The sequence below is a fragment of the Ceratotherium simum genome, chromosome 14 (genome assembly GCF_057802395.1).
Source record: "Ceratotherium simum simum isolate JZ-2026a chromosome 14, ASM5780239v1, whole genome shotgun sequence".
NCBI classification, from domain to species: Eukaryota; Metazoa; Chordata; class Mammalia; order Perissodactyla; family Rhinocerotidae; genus Ceratotherium; species Ceratotherium simum.
The window spans coordinates 57,338,045-57,357,536 of NC_141913.1; positions in this window are offsets into that span (position 1 = coordinate 57,338,045).

Genomic DNA, 19,492 nt, shown 5'->3' on the forward strand with positions numbered 1-19,492 from the left:
GATCCCGTTTTGGAAGGTTGTATGATTCTAAGAATTTATCCATTTCTTCCAGATTTTCGAATTGGTTGGCATATAGCTTTTCATAGTATTGTCTTATAATCTTTTGTATTTCTGAGGTGTCTGTTGTAACCTCTCCTCTTTCATTTCTGATTTTACTTATTTGTGCCTTCTCTCTTTTTTTCTTGGTGAATCTAGCTAAAGGTTTGTCAAATTTTTTTATCTTTTCAAAGAAACAGCTGTTGGTTTTATTAATTTTTTCTATTTTTTTTTGGTCTCTGTTTCATTTATTTCTGCTCTAATTTTTATTATTTCGCTTCTTCTACTGATTTTGGGCTTTGTTTGTTCTTCTTTTTCCAGTTCCTTTAGGGGCATTGTTAGATTGTTTATTTAAGATTTTTCTTGTTTTTTGAGATAGGCCTGTATTGCTAAAAACTTCCCTCGTAGAACAGCTTTTGCTGTATCCCATAAATTCTGGCATGTCGTTATTTTCATTTTCATTTGTCTCCAGGTATTTTTTTATTTCTTCTTTGATTTCTTCATTGACCCAGTCGTTGTTCAGTAGCATTTTGTTTAATCTCCATGTATTTGTGGTTTTTCTGATTTTCTTCCTATAGTTGATTTCTAGTTTCATACTGTTGTGGTCAGAAAAGATGGTGGGTATTATTTCAATCTTCTTAAATTTATGGAGACTTGTTTTGTGGCCTAATATGTGATCAATCCTGGAGAATGTTCCATGTGCATTTGAAAAGAACGTGTATTCCTCGGTTTTTGGATGGAATGCTCTGTATATATCTACTAGGTCCATCTTTTCTAGTGTGTCATTTAAGGCCAATGTTTCCTTATTGATCTTCTGTTTGGATGATCTATCCGTTGGTGTAAGTGGAGTGTTAAAGTCCCCTACTATTATTGTGTTACTGTCTATTTCTGTTTTTATGTCTGTTAATAATTGCTTTATATATTTAGGTGCATAGATATTTACAAGTGTTATATCCTCTTGTTGGATTGTTCCCTTGATCATTACGTAATGCCCTTCTTTGTCTCTTTTTACAGTTTTGTTTTATACTCTATTTTGTCTGATATGAGTACTGTTACCCCAGCTTTCTTTTCATTGCCATTTGCGTGGAGTATCTTTTTCCATCCCTTAACTTTCAGTTTGTGAGTGTCTTTAGGTCTGAAGAGTATCTCTTGTATGCAGCGTATATATGGGTCTTGTTTTTTTATTCAATCAGCCACCCTATGCCTTTTAATTGGAGCATTTAGTCCATTGACATTTAAATTAGCAATTGATAAGTATGTACTTACCACTGTTTTTTAACATTTTTTTCTCAGTGTTTTAATAGTCCTTCTCTGTTCCTTTCTCCTTCTATACAGAGTTGATGGTCTCTTTAATTTGACCTCTGTCTGAAAGCTCTACTCTTTAACTCCCCTCCTCCTTCCTTTTATTTTTTTGCTATCATATCTAACCTCTTTTTTGTGCATTTGTTTCCATTACCCTCTTATCATGGAAATAGATAATTTTTCCTATTTGTGGTCTTCTCTTTTCCCCTTAAATCAGTCCCTTTAACATTTCTTGTAGCATTGGTTTCTTGGTGACAATCTCCTTTAATTTTTGTTTGCCTGGGAAATTTTTGATCTCTCCTTCCATTTTGAATGATAACTTTGCTGGGTAGAGTATTCTTGGCTGTAAGTTTTTTCCTTTTAGCATTTTAAATATATCACGCCATTCTCTTCTAGCCTGTAAGGTTTCTGCTGAGAAGTCAGCTTATAGCCTATGGGGTTTCCTTTGTATGTAACTTGACTTTCTCTTGCGGCTTTTAGGATTCTCTCTTCATCTTTAATTCTGGACATTTTGATTATGAGGTGCCTTGGTGTGGGCCTCTTTGGGTTTATCTTGTTTGGTGCTCTCTGTGCTTCCTGTACCTGGAGGTCTGTTTCTTTCCTTAGGTTAGGGAAGTTTTCATCTATTATTTCTTGAAATAGATTCTCTACCCCTTTGTCTTGCTCTTCTCCTTCCGGGACACCTATAACACGGATGTTAGTGCACTTGATGTTGTCCCAGAGGTCCCTTAGACTGTCCTCACTCTTTTTAATTCTTTTCTCTTTTACCTGTTCAGCTTGGGTAATTTCTTCTAGTCTTTCCTCCTGCTCACAGATTCGTTCTTCTGTATCCTCTACTCTGCTTTTGAGTCTCTCTAGTGAATTTTTCATTTCCAGTATTGTATTCTTCATTTCTGATTGGTTCTTTTTTATATCTTCCATTTCTTGGTTGACATTCTCACTGAGTTCATCTATTCTTCTCCCCAGATCAGTGAGCATCCTTAACACTCTTAGTTTGAACTCTCTGTTGGGTAGGTTGCTCATTTCTGTTTCACTAAGTTCCTTTTCTAGGGTTTTGTCCTGCTCCCTTACTTGGAATGTATTCCTTTGCCTCCTCATTTTGCCTCTTTCCCTGTGCTTGTGTCTATGTATTAGGTAGGTCAGCTACATCTCCTGCTCTTGGATAGGTGACCTTATGTAAGTGATGGCTTAGGAGGCCTGCAGTGTGCTTCCCTCAGTTCTCAATGCTCCAGGGGTGACCCCTATGTGGCTACGTGTGTCCTTCTGTTGTGGACTGTTTGCTCTCCCTGTAGGTGCCCAGGGAGGCCGAGTTATGCTCCTGGCCAGCTGTTGTAATGCTCAGCTGCTTGTAGTTGTTGTGGGCCCTTCAGTCTCTTTATCAGATGTGGGGAGCCCCAGCACAGTTGGCTGCAAGTTCTAATACCACATTTGTGTTGCAGTATTTCTTTTAAGTGAGTAGGCCCCCAGCGTGGCAGGTTGTTAGGCTCAGGGCCTTACAATTGCTATAAGCCGCCAGCCTTTAGGTCTCTTGTCAGCTCTCTGAGGATTGCAGCTGGGTGGGGCTTGTCTCAGGCATGGGAGCACCCAATTGTTTCAGGCTTTGGAAGGTGGGGCAAACCCCCTACCTGGGTCTTTGAGAAGCACAAGTCTTCTGCAGCTGACAAGCCCTGGCGCCCACAGGTTCACACACACAGTCAACACCGTCCTGCCCCGTGTGAGTGCCCCGACCTCCCGAAGCGGACCCAGTCTCTCCATGGCGGGAGCCCCACACACTCCACCACCACCCCACACTCTCCGCCCGCTCCTTGTGCACGCCCTACCCTACTGAAGTCTGCTTAGTTGCCAGGCTGCAGAGAATCCAGTCACCAATCTATGCAGGCCCACAAGTTCCCCGAGGGTTTGTTGTTGTGTGGGGCCAGTCTCTAGGGGGAACTCCAGTGGTGTCTGTGTCAGCACACCCACACCAGGCCACAACAATGGCCGCCGCCAATGTCCCAGTCCCTGGAGAGGTCTCACCTCTCACCGAGATGCACACAGGGCCTATTAAGTGAGTCTCTTTTCACCAAAGCACTGTGCACCTTTCTTTCTGGTGATTTTAGGTTGCTTTCTGAAACGGGTGAGTTTGTGCGTGGGCCCTTTAAGAGCTGGTTTTAATTTCTTTGTGAACCAGCTTTTCTGGGGGTATTCCCCAATGTTTTAGTGGCAGGCAAAGTCAGATATTATGCCACTCATCTCAATTGTGCTGGGTCCACAAAATGCCCATATCGGGGGTGATCCAGGCTCAGGGCCCCGCGCCTCCAGGGAGGCTGCTTACCTTTGGGCTGCTCCTGGGCGGCCGTGAAGCTGGCGGCTTGTGAAGGCGGCATTTTTCCTCTCCAGAAGGGAGTTTCTGCCTCTTCTACCTCAGTTAGGATTGTCCGTTGTTGCAGGAGTTCCTCTTATCCACTTTTCAGTTCTGCCTCAGGGGTAATTTTTCCATGAGTAGGTGTAAATTGGCTGTGTCCGCGGGAGGAGGTGAGTTCAGGGTCTGCCTACACTGCCATCTTGACTTCCTCCCTCCATTTTAAATATATACACTTTTTCTAGAAAAGTAAAGTTTTGCAGTGAGCATCCTTATATGAATCCATGGCACACACGTCCTAATATAACAATATATATACCCAATGGTGGTATTGCTGAGTCATAGGGCACTCATTTTGAATTTTGATGGATATTGTCAAAATGCAGTCAAACATGTCATACCAATTTACATTTCCACCAACCATATTTAAGAATCATGTTTTTTCTGACACTATTGGCAACATTGGGTGTTAATATCCTTTAGATTTTCTCATCTCAGAGGTGAAATTTTATCTTACTGTAGTTTTACTTTGCATGTGTTTTACTGTTTGTGAGACTGAGTTTCTTTTACACGGTTATTGGTAACTTGTGTCTCTTTTTTGAATTGCTAGTAGAGACAGACACTTAAGTATACTGCAGAATGCCGTATATCTAGAGCGTTGAACTACAGATTCAGTATCGAACCAAGTAACCTATTTATCTTCGGACACTGGAAGCATCTTTGCCCTTTTATAACTATTATATACTGAATTAAAGAAAATAATGAAAAATATTTAGCAGCTATTTTCCAGAAATTTACTACTTAGTGGTCCACACTAACAAAAAACATATAGATTAAATAAGTATATGAGGCATAAATATTTAGAAAACTAAAAACATTGTGTTCAAATTAGTAGGCTAATTTTTATAGACAATTAGTTCTGATCACAGAGGCATTTTGTGTGGCGGGTTGTTTAGGAACATTTCTTAATGAAGAAATAACAGCATTTCCTTGTAAGATGGTAGGGTTTAGGTATATGTGGTACTGTTACAAAGCAGGTTCATTTTTGCCTGTCATCCAGAAAGCCAAACACCAAGATGACGAGATTGCAGCAGAGAGAGGGTTTTAATTACAAGGCAGCCAAGCAAGGAAGCAGGAGAATGAGTCTCAAATCCAGCTCCTTGAAAACGGAGACTCAGGGATATTTATGGCATAGAGAGCAAAGTGGTCTGAAGTGTGGAGATAGATGATTGGAAGTGAGGAGAGGTGGGGTAATTGATGATCTGTGCAAGCATAGTCAACCTTCATAGCTCTTCATAGGATGCATGTTTACAAAATGGTGACGTTAGCATGATCTGAGGGTAGTTTTTAGCCTCTTGACATCAAAAAAGTCACTTATCAGGTACCTGCACAGGCCCAGTTAATGAGTTGGTGGTCAGTTGGCCTGAACTGGACAAGGGGGTCCTATTTCCTGAAAAACAGCTCGAACACCCATTACCATGGTGACCCAGGCGCCAGGGAGACGTTATCTATAGGAACCCAGCGGGAGTCAGATAGCGTATTGCCTAAGCAGCACAGTTAACAGTGGGTGAACAACTGAAAGCTACAATCAGTAACTGCAAAAAAGAAAAACACTCTGGTTACTAGCTACCTAATGATCAATAGCTGTTTACTGGTTTCAATAATATAAATTATGGTGTGGTTAAACATTTATTTGTACTACATATAAAATTCAATAATGCTCAAATACTCCACACAATTATGGATTTCAATCCAAAATATTTATTAATACACACTTGTTTTATGCTGGTCTCAGCCTATCAATAGTGATGCTATGGCTATAAATGCCTGGGGGCACTCACATGGGCCCCAACCCCCAACAGATTTGTCCCTTTTGGAGCCAGTGTTGCAGCTAGACTGCCCTTGTGGTTTTTATTATGATTGCGAGATGCACCTCAGCAACAACCATCAGGGAACTGAAAAAACAAGATTTATTGCTCACAAGTCCTGGAGGGTACAGGGCACACAAGGTGGGGATGGGGAGCAGGCACACAGTGAGGTCTCCAATAGAATGAGAAAGAGAAGAGAGAGAAAGAGAGTGAACTTGGGGTTCTGCTTTTATTGGGGTCGAGGGTGTGGTACCTAGGGTTTCATGGGGGTTCCCTCTTCACTGGTGAATTTAAAACATAAGAGCAGAAGTTAAACCTCCAAAAGGGAAAAACAAGCAGTCAGTCAAAGGGTCAGTTTATCTAAGTCAACCAGAACTTGGTAAAAGAAAAACTAAAGGAAAATTTCACTGGCAGGGTGGCCTGGCTCTTTATGTAATCCTCTAGCTGGCAATATGTTTATTGCAGATGGATGGCTTTGAAGTGGAGGCCTGGGCACTCAAAAGCTTAACGTCAGGCATTTACATTACTATCAAAAGAGCTACTTGTCAGGCTCTTACACTACAACACTTCATAGTTAAAGGATTTAAAATTTAGTAGCTGACAATACCAGTAGATATCACGAAGACAACTAAACAAATAGGCAGAATACAAGAACATTCTAAGTGACAAAAGAGATATTAATAACATGTTAGCCTATGAAAGAAAGAATAACTAATAAGAATTAGTTATTTGAATGAGGCTTGAGGGATAAGTGGAATTCCTACATGTGAAAATTGTTGGGGAAAGTTTTTCAAATTGTGGGAGGTACCATGAAAAATAGGTAAAATATGCAAACAGTTTTTTAAAAGTGTCTGGATAATGCATTAAGAGAGTAAAACAACCAAAATCTTGAAATGTCATCTGGGAAATGTTGTGGAGGGTGTTGAGTTATGCAGCCTGAAATTTATATCTGACTGGGAGATCAAATGACTCCACTAAGCATTTAAGCAGTAATACAACTATCACAAACACACATTAAAGATCAATGTGACATATAGAAACACAACTGATTTTTATGTTTATTTTGTATCCTGCAACATTTCTCAATTAGTTTATTAGTTCTAACAATTTTTTTGTGGAGGCTTTAGGCTTTTCTGTGTATAGGATCACGTCTACTGCAGAGATAATTTTACTTCTTCGTTTCTCATTTGTATGTGTTTTATTTCTTTTTCTTGTCTAATTGTTCTGGCTAGGGCTTCCAATACTTTGTTGAATAGAACCGTCAAAAGTGGGCATCCTTGTCATGTTCCAGACCTTAGAGAAAAAAACTTTTAATTTTTTTGCCATTCAGGATGCTGAAATTGTAAAACTCTTAGAAGAAAACACAGGGGAAATCCTTCCAGTTTTTAGTCTTGTCAATGATTTCTTGGATATAACACCAAAAGCACAGGCAACAAAAGCAAATGTAGATGAATGGGACTGTGCCAAACTAAAAAGCTTCTGCACAGCAAAGGAAACAATTGATAGAATGGAAAGACAATCTATGGAATGGGAGAAAATATTTGCAAATTATATATGTGATAATGGGATAATTTCCAAAATATGTAAGGAACTCCTACCACACAACAACAAGAACAAATAACCTGATTAAAAAATGGGCATAGGACTTGAACAGACATTTCTCCAAAGAAGACATACAAATGGCCACCAGGCATATGAAACGTGCTCAACATCATTAATTATCAGGGAAATGCAAGTCAAAACTATAATGAGATATCATCTCACACTTGTCAATAGGGCTATTATGAAAAAAAAAGGATGTGCAGGTGAGCAGGTGGAGAAATTGGAACTCTTGTTCACCATTGGTGGGAATGTAAAATGGTTCAGCCTCTGTAGAAAACAGTATGGAAGTTCCTCAAAAAACTCAAAAGAGAACTGTCACATGATCCATCAATCCCATTTCTAGATATATATCTAAAAGAATTAATATCAGGATCTCAAAGAGAGACACTCTCCTATTCATTGCAGCATTATTCACAATAGCCAAGATATGGAAACAACCTAAATGTCTATCGATGGGTGAAAGGTTAAAGAAAATGTGGTATGTACATACAATACAATATTATTCAGCAATAAAAAGAAGGAGATCCTGCCATTTGCGATAACATGGATGAACCAGGGGGACATCTTACGCCAAGTGAGATAAGCCAGTAACAGAAGGACAATACTACGAGGCATCTAAAATAGTCAGAGAATAATGGTTGCCAGATGCTAGAGGGTGGGGGAAATGGGAGTTGTTCAATGGGCATAAAATTTCTATTATGCTAGAAGAATAAATTCTAGAGCTCTGTTGTACAATATAGTGGTCATAGTTAACAATCTGTAATGAGTCATTCAAAATTTGTTAAGAGAGTAGATCTCAGGTTAGGTATTATTACTGCAAAAAATGAAAATCAAATAAAAACAAAGAGACAAGGAAACTTGGGGAGATATTGGATACGTTTATTACCTTTATTGTGGTGATGTTATCACTGGTTTTTACATGTGTTCAAATTAATCAAATTGTACATACTAAATATATGAGTTCTTTTTACATCAATTAGACTTCAATAAAGCTGTTTAAAACCTGTTAATAGAGCAAAAGAATGTTTTATTGACTAGGCATGAAATGGAAGTAAGAAACACGTTTTTAAGGTCATAAAAAGCAAGTAATTAAGGGACTGAAAAAGTACAATGGTTTGGAATGAGACTGGAAGGAAGAAATAAATGTGAGAGGTAGTCCAAAGTTATGTTTTAGAGAATAGCAATGAATTAGGTATGTGGGTGGTGGGAAAGGGCTAAACCGAAGACTGATAGGAGGTTTTTGAAATTAAGCATCTGAAGCATATCGTCAGCTTTCATAGAAAGGCAGAGGAGTAGTTGATTTGGAGTTGGATGGATAAATGATTCTCTGATGTTTATTTTCATTCATTTTGACTCAAACAGAATTTACTGAGCAAGTTTCTCTTAGAATTTCTTGTCACAGACTTTGAAACTTCAAGATTACAGAGAAACTTCTTACTGCCCAAGTCCAGTTATCAGAATTACAGGCAATTCTAAACGGTGGAGGAAAGCAATCCTAGGATTGAGGGTGCTCCCTAAAACCTATCTTAGGATGCATCTCGTGTGCCCATGGTATTCTAAAAAGGAATCAGGTAATACAGGTACATTTACAATAACTTCAGGCTAAATCACAAGTGTACGGAGGGAAAACCAGCAATCACAAACATACTTTGACTGATATGGTGACAGAACATGATATATTCGATTTAGTGTGAAATACATGAAGGCTCTTTCTTTTTTATACATGTAAGTGTGGATAATAACATGAATCTCATCCATCACATTGTATTCTTATTGTTTTATGGTGTCCTCCATATACTGTTAATGCAATATGGGAAGTTCAGTGTCCATTCATCAAGTTATATCAGCGTTGTATTTTGTTAGTATTGTATTAAACTAATATAATACAGTTCTTAATATATTATCAAACTCCATACTGAACAGTAACATTAATATCAGAACATTTCAAGTGCATTTCCACACCTCTTGTGAATCTTTCATGGGCCAAGATATAATAAGAGGCTCAGAAATATCTGTTGAGACTGCAAGAATATTTGTGAAGGGACATTATGAATGTGTTATTTTTGGTGTTCTGAAGGCATTCCCAGGAAAGCATGTCCCACATGACCCAGTAAACCTGCTTTAAGAGTTAACAACCTTTTCCATCCCAGCCCTCACATAAGGAGGAATAATTGTACCTTAGTGAAAAAGTAGGGCATACATTTATCCTCTCATGGTCTATTTAGTTTTGGTCACTATTTACCATGTAAGAAATTAATATCCAGTTCAGGAGATAAGATATAGAAACAGGAAGTAGTGAAGTAGATGGCTCAGTTATCAAACTGTTAGTGCTAATTACTTGAAAGACAAACAACCCCAATTACAGTTGAAGCAATAATAACTTGATTTTTAACATCAAGGAGCCTATAATTTTATGTGAAAAGATATGTGAGTAACCACCAAAATAATGAGGCATATGATTCATACTATAGAAATTTAAGGAAGTGTCCTTGCAGATAAGAAATGGAAAGCTACGTGGGAGAAGATTTCGGGTAGAAAGCAAGATGGAGTTAGGACTGATTGTGGTGTTTTTAGCTTATAGTAACGAGCTTGTTTCTAAAGAAGATTTATATATTTGTAAATGGCATGAGTGAGGCATAAGAAATATAGAATCAGATTATATTTTTTGAAACTAATCCTTTATAAATCTGTGAATCTTTGATATTTGAAGATTGTTACTATGATATAGAATGGATAAATTATAATTTCAGGATGATAAAGACATCAGTGGTCTTGTGGGTAGGAAAGGAGGTAGAGGAAGTCAGGAACAGAAGAGCACTTGGTAAGACTCTAGCCTCGAGGAAATAATGGGATGGGGAGAGGCAGAAAAGTTATTTCAGAGAAATGACCAAGGAGTCATATATTTGAGTTATTAAACACTTCAAAATCAGCTATTTTGAATTTCTTGTTTTAATATAAGGCTATATAGGCAGAATTTGGGACTCTTTGTATATTGCCAATGAAGAATGTGAAACACTAATTGGAAAAAACGATTGTTGCACAAACTAATGAAGTCAGAAAAGAAAGAAAGGAAGGTTTAAGGGAGGGAGCTTGAATTATCCTTTGAAGTATTGATTGAATCATACTATGCTGACCAGATGAAAATGAATTCATGGGTAAATTATGACTGTTAATATTGATTTTGAATCCAGCGACAACTGTAGTCATGTTAGAATCAACTCAATAAAAAGAAATTATAGAAAAAAGTCAGAGCTGAAGGTTAAGGACATTTGCTTCACATTTATGATTTAGCAATAGCATATTCTCTGATGTGAAATGAAAATCAAGTGAAAGGACAACACTCTGTAAATTATACATTCAACATGCAGAGTAAACACAAGATTTTCTAAAGCAGGTGCATAAAGGGCAGGGCCCAATTCCAACAGCGTGAAGCTGCAAAGCTCCCGTAGCAGAGGACAATCACCACATTTTACCTTCACCATTTTCAATATTGACCTGACCAGAAAAGACAGAAGAGAAATCCCTGTTTATAACCCTCATTTCTTTTGGTAGAGAAGATTTTATTGCATTTTTGACACTTATTTAGATCAAGACTTTATATGAAATAGGTTTTTTTCCCTCCTATATGGTCCACTGGGTAGAATGCCTTTTCTAGTGTCAGAAAACATGATATATTTAATCAGCTCTGCCTTCTGAAGAACACGTTCAGTCAAGTAGTAGTAGAATTCCACCTGGTTGAATGCATTTTGAGAGTGGATGGTTTTCTGCACAGCTGATTCAGGCAGAACCCTCACGAGATGACTGAAGTGGTTACAAGAGACGTTCATCTATAGCTTTCTGTCATCTAAAACTGGGAATATTACCCTGGAAGCAAAGGACTAAGAATAAACCTATTTCTCTAGCATCTCTAGCATATATATATATATATATACACACACACACATATATATATAAATATGCACATGTATGCATGTATTTATCTATGTGTGTGTCTATGTATATATGTTTGAGAAATTCTAAAATAGAAATTTCCTGTAGAGTTTGCAAATTTGAACGTTTGTAGTATTGAAGGAACTAACTACATCTTTAGCCTTGATATGTAAGTGAGTTATCATAGAAGTATAACCCCACACTCTAAGATTGAGTTTTGCCTTAAAACTCCAAATTAATTGAATTTTGATAATCTCCTTACTTTGTAAAAATTAAGGGCATGTGAAGACTTATGAATCATACAGTCTATTATATAAAATACTTTTGCTGAATGTAATTTGATATGGATTTCGAGTTGGGTGTGTATGTGTGTTTGCTTTTAAAACAGTCTTTTTCACTAGGAATAGTGTGCATTTTTTTTTTCTACTTAAAACACAGTCTTTTTCACTAGGAATAGTGTGCATTTTTTTTTCTATTTGACGTTAGTCTCTTTTTTACTACATTTTAACAAATTTTTATGAGCTCTTGATATCAAATTCACTTTTCCAGTCTATTGTATAATTTAGTTGCTTTCTTTCTTTCCCTTTCTTTCTCTCTTTCTTTCTCTCTTTCCTTTCTTTCTCTCTTTCCTTCCTTCCTTCCTTCTTTCCTTCCTTCCCTCTTTTCTCTCTCTCTTTCCTTCTCTTTTGGTGAGGAATATTCACCCTGAGCTAACACCCATTGGCAATCTTCGTCATTTTTTGCTTGAGGAAGATTAGCCCTGAGCTAACATCTGTGCCAGTATTCCTCTATTTTGTATGTGGGATGCCTTCACAGCATGGCTGATGAGCAGCAGAGGTCCGTGCCCGGGATCTGAAACTGCAAACCCAGGCTGCCAAAGCAGAGCGTGTGGAATTTGAACCACTCAGCCAAAGGGCTGGCCCAATTTAGTTATTTTCTTAATTCGTAACACCCAAATGCACACATACACACACACACACTAATCCAAACACTTATACGCCAAATTTAATTTCTCCATTTAGAAAAAATTATGAAGCATTTATTACAGGAAACATTTTGCTGTAATATACATTGCATATTTATCTCTAATTTATTCTTTTCTTGCTCTCTTTTGTGCAAATCTGTAAGTAGACTTAAGCAAGTTCATTGATTATGATTCATCTTTTTTAATCCTTTGTGCTGTCATGAAAATTACCAAGTCATAGATTTCTATCATTAATTATCTCATTTTAGCAATCCTAAGATATAGTTCAAACTGATACATAGAATTCATTCCTATATACATTTTATCATTAGTTCTAACAAAAAAAACTTAAAACTAGGATGGGTTTTACCTTTGCTTTATGCATTTTATAGGAATTTCAAAGGTTGATGGAAATGGACATGTAAAAGTGGTGGAGCCGCTGTGGAAACCAGTTTGGCGGTTCCTCGACAAGTTAAACATAGAATTACCATATGACCCAGCAATTCCACTTTTAGGTATATACCCAAAAGAATTGAAAACATGGACTTGAACGGATATATGTACGTCAGTGCTCACAGCAGCATTACTCACAATAACAAAAAGGTGGAACCAACTGAAGTGACCATCAACAGATGAATGAATAAACAAAATATGACATATATATAAAGTGAACTGATAATATTCAGTCATAAAAAGGAATGAATTTCTGACGCACGCTACATAATTGATGAACCTTGAAAGCCTCACTAAGTAGAGTAGTCACAATCACATTGCCTCAAAAAATGGGAATGTCACTAGACAATTTTAGTAGTTAAAAAAAAAAAAACATAATATTTACCACCCCTATAGTATAGATCCCCAGAATAAGAAGGAGAATGGTGCCTAAAGTGACTTATACTTACCCTGCTCTTATTAAGGTTTAGTTGGACACTGAGATACTGTTTTGTAGGGAAATTGAGCACAGTAGGCATGAAGGATTGCAGACTTGGAGACCTTTTTTGCTGATACAGTGTCATATTCCCTTGAGGAGCTGTGCAGCTGTGCATGGACCTGAAGTGGCATCACTCTGGGCCAATCATTATCCACAGTGTAGAAAAGAAACAACAGTAGTGGACTAACCAAACTTGACTTTCTCTTTAATTGGGCATAGAAGCTGTACTGATCCTCACTCCTTTGGAATATAATGACCTGGGGTTCCTGGAAACTTGTGTGAAAGGGTGGAAATCAAGAGAGTTATAATAGACCTGTTGACTAGAAGGTGGCTGAGTATGTGAGTAATTATTTATGAAAAAAAATGAATGAGATATATTTGTATCACGAGATTCTGAAGCTCTTTGTAACATCTGTTTAAGTATGACACTTTAGGGACATTGTAAGAAACATCCAATTCTCATTTTTCCTTTGGGCTTCTTCATTTAGATCAACAACAGTAGCTAGTGATGTATTCTACATTGTTCATCTTTTGGTGTTATTTTGGTTTCATAATTTTTTGTGCAGGTAAATGTAAACCCAAGTGTATATAATATAATTATTATTGTACAATTATATACAATAGATCATGATTTGTACCTTATCTGTTTGCATTTCTATTGCACTTGTTATTTGTCAAGTTCCCTGAGGGTAGTGAAAAGTATGTTATTAATCAATTTATCTCCAACACATTCAAAACAGACATTTTAGATTAGATGAATTTTTATTAGGAAAATACATGAAGCTTACCTTTGATTTTTACTGCTGCTTTAATTTTGGCAGAAAGACGTTGTAAGGGTTGGACTCTATTTCACTGACAGAGTTGGCAAATATTCATGTGCAAGAATGTCAGTCTTTGTGCACCTTCCAAGAAGGTAGAGCCTTCTACTTAATAGCAGCATTATTCTGTTGGTATATGTTTGTGCTGAGATGGAGAGAGATAGGAGTCTTCTGTACCTATGTGGTTCTCCTTATCCAGTTATTATTCTGCCAATTCATTGTCCTTCATTCCGGAAAGAGTCAAATAATCTCAGTTCAACTAGTTGGCTTTAAGACAACGTTTCTCCACAACTGATTCTTCTAAAAATGTCTCATAATATTTTCCCCTCCTTGAGAGGAAATAAGATCAATGTTGAATTTGAAACTAAATAGTTTAAACAGAATTGAATACTACACATATTTTTTGGCTTAAAAAATATTATCCAAAATGCCATGTATACACTAATATACATGTATATAAACTTAAAATAATTTTGCCTTTTTTCTATAGATTCTGAAACATTACAGTGATAGGAAAGAATAAAATCTCATTTATTTTGCTTAATAAGTGGAGCATCTCAATAGACGCCTTTAATAATTTTAGATGTAACTGCATATATTAAGAAGAAATTTTCTAAATTTTATTTCTGATTCATTTCTCAACATGATATTCTAGATGTATTATTCTCACTAACATATTTAGAGTGCTGTAATACAGCATTTCTAATTCTTTTCCCTAGGAACAAGATTATAATACAATAAGAAAAGCTTTACTTAGTTTTTAATATTTTTGAGTTCATGAAATATAAACTAGAATTGTTAAAAGTCTATTCTATCCGGGTAGAATAGAAGATCGTTTATCACATAATTTTAGATCTCTTTACTTTAAAAGAGACAAGTTCTAACTATGGAAGCAGAAGGTGCTTTTTCTTTTTCATGAAATAGGCATGATGTTTCATCGGGGACTTTCTATCATGTGACTTATACATTAAAAAGGGGAGTGTCTGGGTTCATGGTCAACTTGTGAATGTGAACATCAACAGGAGTGAAAACATACCCTCTGACTATTTGATACTGGCACCTGGACTGAACAGATACTGAAGAGAAATGTCAATTACATCCAGCAGGCCTGTCATTCTTCTAGGCTTTCCTCCCTCCAGGCATTGTGTGTCCTCTCAGCTCTCCAAACAACAATCCTGAGAGTCCACCTTGGTCCCTCCCTTCCCCTGTGGCCCTCTGCAGTCTCTCTAGGCTCTAGTGCATCCATGTTATTCATCTCAACTGTCACAGCCCTTTCTCTTGGATATCCAGTATAGCTCTCTCCTAAATCATGTCACCCATGATCCATTCCCCATATGTTGATGATGTCTTGCAGGGTCAGGAGTTGGCTTACAGATGATGGATGTGCTTTCTCCTGGTGACTGATGTACAGTACCATTTTTCCCCTAGACAGACAGAACACTTGGCTTTGCAAATCAAAGGATGGAAGGGAGTAACTCCTGTCATTATAATAAGCCTTCATTTCCCATTTGCAAAATTTTGCTTTTATCTTTGGTTTTTGCTGGTCTAGATGCCTTAGTGACCAAAGGATAAATGCTTCCACTGGAGGGCCCAAAATAGTACAATTTCCCAGGAAGATGGGACTGCTAACTGGCCATTTGGGATCCCCATGCTGCTGTATCAAAAGTAAAAATGAGGAGAATTACAATGTAGACTGAAGTAATCAATTTGATCATCAAGGGGAGGAGTCTGGAACATATCCGCACACCAGAGCATTCACAAAGACACCTCTCACTATATTCCTATGCTCACTAGTAAATATTACCAGAAGACAACAGCAAACTAATGCAAGTAGAAACACAAGTGACTTAGCCCATTCAGGAACCAAAGTTTGGGGTCAGTCTGCAAGGTAATGAAGTACTGTCAGCTGGGCCACTTGCTGAAAGTAAAGGAAACATTGATTGGATAGAGAAAAATAAGTTATACAGGCCAACTATGACTTAAGAACAGTTGCAAAGATGAGAACAGCAGTTATTATTTTGCTTCTCTCTTTATACACGCGCATGTAAAAATTTATTTATAGATAGAGAAATAGGTAGTATAGTTAAGCGAACTTGTATTATAATCAATTTTCCTAATCACCTTCCCCTAGTCTTTTCCATAAAGCACTGGTGGAGATTAAATTTGTAGCTGTCTTTAAGTTACTGGGTATCCAAAGGAGGCCTCATGACTGAGCTGGAAGAAGAATGAAGATGACTCAAAGGACGATACTGTGACTTATGGGAGTGTAGCCCCCCATGAGGAAAACTGGCACCATGGTAGACAGAAACAGAATGTCATTTTTAATTGTTTAGTAGTTTAAATTTCTTTAAAAGGTCACATATGGATACTGAGTTGACAAAGGGATGGCTGGGCTGGAATTTTCATGGTTATCTGAGCATCCCTAACACACTCGTTGGCTCCTCCAAGGAGAATCCAGGAACGACTTTTCTCAGTACATGATTTCTAATAAAGTTCCAGGTCAGAGTCTGCAAATGAAAGGGAGTCACAGGAGATTTAGAAAACAGAAGAAATGAAGAAGGCATCATCCTCTGAACTTGTTTACAGGCAACACATTTATAGACAGGAAATGCTTGAAAATTACCAGCTTTGGTGCTGCAAAGTGTTAAATTTGACACCGTTTATCCCCCCTCCCCCGTCACTAACTAAAGTTCTTGAGTTTCACAGAAGCATCTTTGTGAGCTCCTGAAAATATTCTACTTGTAGTGGTGGCCTTTGTTTGCACTCAAAGACATTCTAACTGTGTGTAATAAGTCCCCAATTACCAGCACCGAAACACGGTCCACTTGACCTAAGAATGGCTTTTGTTTTCCTTACCAAATCCCAACTGAGGCAGCTGTGAAGAGTATTCCAGGCAGAGAAAACTGCTTCCCAAACTACCCTGGGAAAGGAGAATGCACAAATTAAGGTTCTGGTTCATTTGCTTTCTATGTGAACTTAAATGAACTTTATAGCATCATAGCTTCCTTGAAGATGTTCTATAAAATAATTCCTTAGGCAGAGTACGTAAATGATATTCAATGGATTTTAACAGTAGAAACTATAGAAGAATTTTCTGCCTCATATGAAATCATTCTGTTTTATGCCAAGCCAGATTCCTGCAATGTCAGAACCATTTCCTATGACTTAGACAAGCCGCTTCTCATGAATGCACATCACCCGATGTGATGACCAAGTCCCTTGACTCTGCTTCATACATCACTTCTTTTATGCTTGAATGATTCAACTGGTCTGAAATTTTTTAGTTTTTTTTAAATAACACCATGAGCATGTATATCAATATTTTGAATAGATGAATTGTGTTTACTGGATTTTTCCAACACACTGAATTCCAGTCTGGTTGTACTGAGAAATGAAGCTTGCTGACATTAAAAATCAATGTGACATTTGTCAGTATCTGCATGTAACTTAAGTAGTCATTGGATCAAAGGAAATTTCTCGAGTGAAATGAATATACCTGGAAACTCTCCTTGGTCTTCCAATAGCAAATAATTTCCATAACTTCATTACTGGTGTTGTAAATTGTGTTTGGGTAGACACAAACACAACACAAACACAAAAAATGACTTTCTTAATATGGAGAATGTTACCTCAGAGCTCTCCATAGGCTTTAGAAACATTAAGACATCAGCAGAATTCAAATACTAATTGATACGGAGTGTCTAAGTGTCACTGAGTTTAGAAATCACAGGGTTTATACGTCCTTCTCTATAATTCGTGTAGACTTTACTTATTGTCCATTCATTATTATGTAACAGTCATGTTAAAATATGCCGTGTTAATGAATTTAATGTTTATTTTACAACCATTGAGTGTGAAAAATCCCTGCATCCAGACTCACCATGGATCAAGTATATAGTACTTAAAATTTTAGTCCACTTAAACAGTGAAGGCTTTATCTGATAAAGAAAATAAAAGATAATTTCTAATGAGCAACATTCTCTCTACAAATTAATACATCCTTGGAAAAAATTTAATTGAATTCAGAGTCATTGAGGACCAGAGAGAGACTCTAGTTCATCTGCTGAATTCCATTTGGATCCTAGACCAATTTACTCAGACTAGGGCTCCCAAGAGGTGGATATTCAGAAGAAAAATGGTGGTTCAATGTTTAGTAATAAGAAATCAACCTAAAACATGTCCATGCTGTGGGAATCTTGACCAGCTATTATAGTCCAATTTTGAAATATTTGCTTGTAATATGATCACCATGTCATGTCTCTATTAAATATTTGATAGTGACCATTATTTATGAAATAATTCTAGTGTCTAATGACATGGAATTCCCATCTGTCTCCATCTATCTGTTGCCAAGTTTTGCCTTCTACTTTCACCAGCTCTCGATTCCAATCAGGCAAGTTTACCACGTGCTTGTTCAGATTTCCCACTTCCTTAGTTATACGCGTTTTGCTTCCAATACCTAGAATAACTTGTTATGTTTCATTCTGCCTATGAACTTCACTCACCTTTTAAGACACCTAATTCAAATTTTTTCTTCTCTGCTCAAATAACTCTTTTCATTATCTCTGTCTCCTTAAGTAATTAGTTAAACACTTTCTATACCCTTAAAATATCTTGCCTCAGGTTATCTGTACAAAAATTGATACCACACCCAGGGGACCATAACATACTTCAAAGTGTAGAGGTCATATTTACATGCCTGTGCCTTATAGTGCACATCATTCTTACATTAAGTTGAGGCCAGCAACATATTTTGCAGGATCAAGAGCAAGATGAAAATGCAGGACCAAGGTCAGGCCCAGGAAGTCAATGTTCCCAACCCCGAACAACCACAGGACCCCATAGGATTGCGATCTTTACACCAGAATTGCTCAGTGCCTGTATCAGGGATGGATGAGGGCCCCAATAAAACATTTCCCTAAATGTGCTGTGACATCACCATCCTGGGGCAAAAACAGGTACCACCTTTTCCTGCCCTCATCACAGAGCACACCTTGGATCCGACCCTGCGTACTCTCTTGGTGTGTGTCCAAGCCAGGGGCAGAGGGCAGTGATAGAACATGAACCCCTCACCCTCCACCCGTGATCTGATTGCCTCCCCAGGCATGGGCAGGTGGAGGTTGTCATGGGGCTCAAGCAGGGAAGGGAAAGACAGGTGGGACCGGAGAAGTCACTGGTAAGGAGCAGGCAGCCAGAAACCCATCCAGCGGAGACTGCATAAGGGAACGCTATGCATGAGCCGAGGATCCAAGCCCTAGAGGATGCAACACTGTCTCATGGGACTTCACCTTCAAAACTCAGGGCAGTGACCCAGAGCATTAAACTCAAAGCATGGGGCTTTTCTGGGTGTGGGGCCCTGAGTGACTGCACAGGCCTCCTGCTATGAAGCTGGCCCTTATCAGATATGAAGTAAGAGATGATTGCTTATGTAAGGGTTTTATGGGACTTAATCTTATCTTAATTCTTAAAGAAATATAGACATTCAATTATTAAAATGACAAATATTTGTACTTGATGAGATGGATACATATTTTTATTGTTCCTAAATGTGAGCAGTGCATAAAGAAGGATCTTCTAAAGTTTCTTCAGATAAAGTCAGACTCAGCTAAGTCACAATGTAAACTGTACTGAAAACCATTGCTTTGAAATACTACCATAACCTTAGTAGTATATCATTTTAACAATACCGATATACAATGA